Source organism: Penaeus chinensis, chromosome 1 (assembly GCF_019202785.1).
Source record: "Penaeus chinensis breed Huanghai No. 1 chromosome 1, ASM1920278v2, whole genome shotgun sequence".
Classification (NCBI taxonomy): Eukaryota; Metazoa; Arthropoda; class Malacostraca; order Decapoda; family Penaeidae; genus Penaeus; species Penaeus chinensis.
Window position 1 is genome coordinate 32,891,241 of NC_061819.1, and position 7,500 is coordinate 32,898,740.

The 7,500-nt window shown below is 47.0% G+C and overlaps 1 protein-coding gene across 1 annotated transcript in view; it reads right to left on the reverse strand.

Moving 5' to 3' along the window:
- Nucleotides 1-7,500, reverse strand: part of LOC125025189 — a 49,712-nt gene that overhangs the window by 13,902 nt on the left and 28,310 nt on the right. Inside the window, exon 2 of the mRNA XM_047613168.1 lies at nt 2,042-2,133. The gene's annotated coding sequence lies outside the window, so the exon portion shown is untranslated. The remainder of the gene's footprint in view (nt 1-2,041; nt 2,134-7,500) is intronic.

The window sequence follows — 7,500 nt, forward strand, 5'->3', positions numbered from 1 at the left end:
GGCATTTCCGATCGTCAGCCTTTTGTTCAGCGAGGGGGAAGGGAAGCCTCGGCCGTGGAAGGCTGATCTTGACCTGTGTGGTGAGCGGGGTCAGAGGTCACAGGTAAGCTGTATTGGGGTGAAGGGGGGTGGAGGGGGGGTGCTGGCCTGGAGTCGCAGATAATGATGCTAACCCAGCATCCTCGTCACAACACACACGAGGGCGAGGAACCTGTGCAACATCCTGCAGCATTGCGCAAGCTGGCAGGCACCGTGCCAGATACCGCCATTCCGAGCTGCCAGTTATATATCGCATTAAAGTCACCGAGAGAGAGAGAGAGAGAAAGAGAGAGAGAGCAAAGACGCCGCCGCCACGATGACTTGCACAACCGACGCTAAACTTTAATTCTTCTTCCTCCACCATTTCAGAAGAAACACCCAAATGACAGACACACAAAATATACTCGGAAGGGCCGTAAACTGCTCTCCCTTAAGCGCAATCGCCTTTCCTAGAAAAAGCTGATAGAAGGACGCTGCATCCCGGCCCGGTGCGTGCGGGAAGGGGACCGTTGCCAAGCGACCCGCCCCGCCGCGCAACCTGCCATCGAGGGCCGGTGTCCCCTCGCGTCGCGTCAGGAGGTCGTTGTTGCTACTGTCCTTAGCATCATTATTTGCATTATTATGACTATTGTTATTGCCTCTAATATTAGTAGAACTGTCATTATTATTGGTGAGAGTACTAATAGCTAAAGCAGTAGTAGTAACAGGACTGCCATCATCAGCATCAGTCATTATCATACTTCGAAAGATATGATTATAACTATCTTTGCTATGTTATATTACACCCTGTCACCCATCATTATTGTGAATAATGTAACCATCAACTTATACAAATAAGTTGATGGTTGCAAATATCGAAACCGTCTCAAATAAAATCACAAACTTAGATTTTCTCCTCAAAAGGTCTAAATAAGGCATGGAAAGGTGCGCGTTTACCTCGGCATTTGGTTGTGCGCGTTAGCTTTCCTCGCCCCAGAAGCGGCCGCCACGAAACAGTCGCCTGGACGCCGCCCCCGCCACCTGGAGAGGCGCAGCGGCGGCGCCACCGAGAGAGCGTTCACCTCCCTCGCCCTTTCCCCGCCGACGCAGCTCCGTCATTAACGGCGCGATGCTCCGGCCTGCGTCAGGCTCCTCGCGCGTGGCGGTCGACTGTTCCTTCTCCCGGATAGCAGAGCCAGAGGCCTTTCGCATTCGGTGTAAATTGCCCCCTTCTGCTGAGCAATTGCTCTTCTGGGGACGGCCATCACCTCTCGGCGCCTCTTGACTGATCGTCCCATTCAATAAAAAGGAGAATTAATATCCATTAAAGTCCGCCTTTTCAAGCAGCCTACTGTTCCCAGGACTGCGCTTGTCAGTCATGGCTGCTTTGTCCCGCTGTCATTTTTGCTCTAATGATGTGGATTCCGGGAAGAGCTGCGCGGACAAGAATATTTGCTCACGGGAACAGAAAGTCATCCGGAATTAAACGTCTAATCGCCTACAGCATCTGTTCCCTTGGCAGATCATACTATTTTCTCTTCCCTTTTTAATAAGACAGATTTTCGCTATTGTGTTTTCGTCGTACAGAATGGCGTCGGTTGAGTGTAAGACGTACGCCTCAGCCGGTGTAGCTGGCGTGCCCCGGGCTGGAATCCCTCATTCCTTCTGCCATACCCGATTAGCCCTCCCCGCCCCCCTTTTGCCCCAGGAGCCTTGGGAGTTGAGTGGGTGCCAAGTACCGGGAGAGCCGGGCAACCAGTCGGGTTGGTTTGTGGACCACCTGCCCCTCCCCGCATGAGCTCAAGGTCAAGGGGGAGGTGGAGAGGCAGGCCGGGGGTAGTCAGGGGAGGGGGGGGGGGCGAGAGACACCGAGGAGAGACGCTTGACTAAATACCAAGCATCAATTATATTAGTGAACTTGCCTTCGCTCACGTTCACTGAGGCAGCAGACGTGGGCAGCGCGCCTAAAAATCCACTCAGAAAGAAACAACATATTTTACAAAGGCACCTGATAAGTTCTCACCTGCAGAGTATCGTTAAGAAGACCGAGGGACGAGGCGTAACACTCGATAATTCCAAGTCTCTCAAGTCTCGAGATCCATCTTGAGGGCGGGACTGCAAGAGAAATCGAGAGTTAGAGAGGGCTTCATCTGATAACGTTACATGCTGATTATACGCCTCGCCAGAATAATCGGGTTACATGAGCCATGAGGTATTGGTGGGAGAAAATGAACGGTCAGTGTTTTGTTTAAATGTAGGTGTGTTTGTAATATGGTTTGTATTTGTGTAAATAATAAAAAGTAGAGTATATATGAAAGAAATGCTCACAATACAGGAAACCGAGAAAATGTGAAATGAGATACGATAATAATTCCTTCAAGACAAAGAGGAAAATGAAAAAATGTGAAATAAACACACAATGTGATATTTACACCAAACATATCTATACACTGCCATGAGGCAAAAGGAAAGGCGTTCCTCCTTGAAACAGGGAAATCATATATATGTGAAAAAAAACATATACACGCACAAAACATGTTAGCAATTTCGACAACACGTAAGCTATAGAGGGTTAAGCTGAGCGTCAACACTCAAGTACCAAGCCGGTGATCGTGGTATATAAAGGTACCTAAAAGATGTTTCTGATAAACTGTCAAAAAATGCGGATTGGATGCGTAAACGGGAGAGAGCAAACTGCATATCGCCAAAAAATACACTTGACGCCGGTTATGTCAAAGCTCTGTTCTAAAGATGGAGGCCATTTCTCCTGACACACACTAACAGGCAAGGAAGGAGAGAAAAAGAGACAGTTGCGTGTTCTGACGAAGCGATTAAGTCTTTATGGCTGAATGTAAGTATTGGGAGCTACCTTTTAATGAGGAATAAATGCATATTGGAAGGTAAGGAGTGGAAGCTTTGCACAATATCACCATTAACTGGTCGGCTCACACAAAGAGGGAGAGGGAAAGGGAGAGGGAGAGGGAGGGAGGGAGGGAGGGAGGGAGAGAGAGAGAGAGAGAGAGAGAGAGAGAGAGAGAGAGAGAGAGAGAGAGAGAGAGAGAGAGAGAGAGAGAGAGAGAGAGAGAGAGAAAGAGAGAGAGAGAAAGGGAGAGAGAAGAGAGAGAGAGAGAGAGAGAGAGAGAGAGAGAGAGAGAGAGAGAGAGAGAGAGAGAGAGAGAGAGAGAGAGAGAGAGAGAGAGAGAAAGAGAGAGAAAGAGAGAGAGAGAGAGAGAAAGAGAGAGAGAGAGGGAGAGATAGAGAGGTAGAGATAGAGAGAAAGAGAGAAAGAGAGAAAGATAGATAGATAGATAAAGAGAGAGAGAGAGAGAGAGAGAGAGAGAGAGAGAGAGAGAGAGAGAGAGAGAGAGAGAGAGAGAGAGAGAGAGAGAGAGAGAGAGAGAAAGAGAAAGAGAGAAAAAGAGAAAGATAGAGAGAGAGAAAGAGAGAAGAGAGAGAAGAGAGAGAGAGAGAGAGAGAGAGAGAGAGAGAGAGAGAGAGAGAGAGAGAGAGAGAGAGAGAGAGAGAGAGACGTAGACAGACACACAAACAGACAGACATATAGACAGACAGATAAATAAACAGATAGATAAGGAGACCGACAGAGACAATGGCAGAGAGGGGCAGAGCGCTGGGGAGAACGCGGAGAGAGTGGCTCTGGAAAGCGAAGGCGAGGCAGAGGGACAGCCAGAGAGCAGTCAAGCAGAGGAGCTCATCAGTTACCAGCTCACGTAGCTCCTGAACCCGGGGCTCAACAGGGCTCAACCCATAATTACTTGAGAGGTTCAGTTAACAGCCTGCAGCATCAACACGGCCACACTCAGGGCATCCGGAAGTACTGAACACATATATTAAATGTGTGATTCAGTTTCGCGACGGGAATACGGGGAAGAAAGTTATATATTTCCTGTGTTGGTTTTTATGATGAAAGTTATTGTTTTCGTATTAATCTGCGTTGTTTTGGGTCCGGAGGCTCTCTATAAAATTCAAAAATTATCACTATACTTCTTCGCCATTTGAAATATCAGCATCTTCATCAACTGTCATCTTCCAGCGAAACGCCGATCTAAATAAATATGAAAGGAAGAAAGGAGACTTCTTATCAATGGAGTAAATCAGAAGTTACGATAGAGGAAGAAGACACGAGGAAGAAAAGGCCATTTCTTGCAATTCAATCCGAGATACGAAGGCTCCGCACACACGAGGAAGCGAGGGGCAGCCAATGGAATCTACAAGTATGAAACCTGATTAATAACTGAATACGAGCTGAATGCAAACAAGTGACTTTTGTTTCTTCTTCCCCGAATTTTTTTATGGAAGAAACAAACAACATGATCAGCTGATTATGTTTTATTTTTTGTATTTTTTTAAATATCGGGTTTTAGCAAAATAGACCATATGCAAGTGCATGTGTATGTAATGTGTACATGTGTATGTATATATATATATATATATATATATATATATATATATATATATATATATTTATGCCTGTAATCTCTTATCTACCTATTTACATATTTTTTTTATTTTCTTTTAAATGCATTGATCTGCTTATAAGCCTATATGAATGGGCATGGATGCAATCCCCTGGCTCGGGCCAGCGAAGCAAGGGCGCGCAGCCGAGGCAGGTGCCTCGGTCTCGTCAGGCTCGTCATGGCTTTCGTGATCCCATTTCGCCGCGTAGAAAGCCTAGAGGTAATTGCATTATGGGCCGCTATTTCTCCAACCACTTCCGCTCGCGATTCGTCGTAACATTTCCCCGTCTGATTCCGCGCCGCATTACAACGAAGACGTTGTTCTCTTAGTATGCAAAGATGTCTTCCAAAAGGGCCGGTTTCATCTAGTAACCTATAAGTCTGAACGGCCTCGCTTCGGTAACACTACGTGATGACACTAATACGAGTCCCATGACCTCTGGCAACGACGCCAAAATTAGCTGGATCCGGCGGAGGGCCAACTCCTCCCTGCGCGGCAATCAAAAGACTCGCACCTACGCCGTCTGCGCTCTTTATCAAGGGTTATCCAGCGTGCTCGAGATACAAAGTAGACTGGAAATAACAGGCATGGCGATATTAGGCACTACTGTCAGTATAGATATGCAGAGTCTTGCCATGATATCGATGCGAAGATTTTAGGCCTCACTGAGAGCGGGCGGTGAAGGGGAAGGGAACCGAGCCAGCGGTGAGTGACTGCTTGATTGTTCTCGACTCCCAATCGCTGTCGTCGCCACGCTGTTACAATATCAGCGACATGCTTCGTTTTGGTAGTCTAAATTAGCCTGCAATTGCTTCTCGGCCATTCTCTTGCCATGGCATGTTTTCGCCTATCCACGTCCCCCACAAAAGGGAGAACAAAAAATAAGTGAAAGAATATATAACATTCTTACTACTTCCTCGTTTCTCTTATGGTAGGAGTGAGGGGCGAGGAGAGGGTTAGGAGAGGGCGAGGAGAGGGTGAGGAGAGGGTGAGGAGAGGGTGAGGAGAGGGCGAGGAGAGGGCGAGAGGGCAAAAATCTTTTAATGGGTTACCGTCCCTTCACTGCATCATAGCGATATTTCCTTTCACATTATTATAGCCCGGCTAGAAATATACTATCTCTCCAATGTACAGTTAGTCGAGGTGTACTTTGCCCTAAATCCCGGTCTCATAGGCCTGTTCCCGTAATTTCCCATCGAGGCCTCATTATGAAAACTAAAAAGCGATTAAAACCCACAGTGCCTTAAACTCTGATTTTAGGCTGCCTCTATAAAGGGGCGCCAACCACACTCCGTTAGTAGGTTCCTGTACCTTTATTTGAATCACACACACACACACACACACACACACACACACACACACACACACACACACACACACACACACACACACACACACACACACACACACACACACACGAACTTACATTTGAGTAGAGTCTGGTAGACAGTTAGATAGCTACAGTAGCGTAGCAATAAATACATAAATGACCGATGTACTAGGGAAATCATAGACATCAACAGTCATATACTGGAAGTTTGTAACGCGTAGCATAAGCTCCCACTCGCCAACCACGCCGGAGTGGAGTGGCGATGGGCGCAGCGGCGAGGGAGGGGTGTCTGGGGTGATGTGGACGCTGATGCTGACGCCCTCGCCCTGTAATCTTTGGCCGATCATGTCTCTGTCGCGGAGGTCTGTCGCTGTCATCTCCGCGGTGGGTGGAGTGCCGGGACATCAAGCACGACGGACGAGACCTGATGCTGGCGTGGCTTCTCATCGCTTCCTTTTGTCGTGATGTCACGGGATGGCGCTTGATTCTAGCATTCTTCATTGTGAACGGTGACCAAACAGGGGCGAAATAGTAGTTAATAGCGATTAGCAATGATCACCTAAATATAAATTAATTACAACATCAACAGCAATAACTATTGCAGCAACAAAACCAATGATTCAGTGACGTACTGGGTCTGAGTTCGAGCGCAGCCACTGAGCCAAGGGCAGGGCCGGCACACGACGCCGCCTCACCGTTAGGGCAACGTCTTCGCAGAGGTCGAGCGTTATGCCTGAAGAGCTCGAGTTCAATCGACTCTCTATGGCTGGAGAATCAACAATAATCATATCTGAAGAGTCGACCGTGAAACCGCAGCGGACCCTCGCGGTTATCGGAAAACCTCTGTCGTTAGCAGGCACGAAAATACGCCAATGAAGAGGGAGAAAATGAGTTCTACTCAAAAGGTCCCCTTTGCCTTGCTCACTCGCCACGAAGCACAGGCGTCGCCACCGCTTCTTCGTGAATCTTTCGGCTTAAAGGAAGTGTGGGATCGGACATGCATTCCCATAAGAACTTTGCCATGATGAAACATAGCTTTTATTGGTGTTCGTACTAATCATAATCTTGTAAAACTACAGAACTAACAATCACTAGAGTATGTTTTTTTCGTAATTAATACATCACTTGTACGGTGCATAATCATGATGGCAATTATATGCATATATGCCCACACACACACACACACACACACACACACACACACACACACACACACACACACACACGTATGTATATATGTATACAGACATATATGTGTATATATGAATATATATACATTTATAAATATATACATGTGTGTATCTGTGTGTATATATATACATATACACACACTGCCTCGATGGTCCAGTGGTTAGAGCACTGGACTCCGACCCTAGTGATCAAGAGTTTAATTCCTTGCCGCGGCAGTCGTATAAAAAATGCTGCAACTTAATCTCACGGCGAGAAAGCGACATATCGCCGTGCGAAGTCAAACGCAGGTGTCGTAGGGGAAGTCGCCGCCGTGGCGTAAGTGTTAACGCGCTGAACCGCGGTGGATTAGGAAGGGCAACCAATCTGGTAAGGGTTATACTGTGACCTCTCAATAATAAACTGAGAGAGGCCTAGATCCTAGAATGAATCAAACAAACATACACACACAAACACATATGTGACCAAGATGTATATATGTATTTATG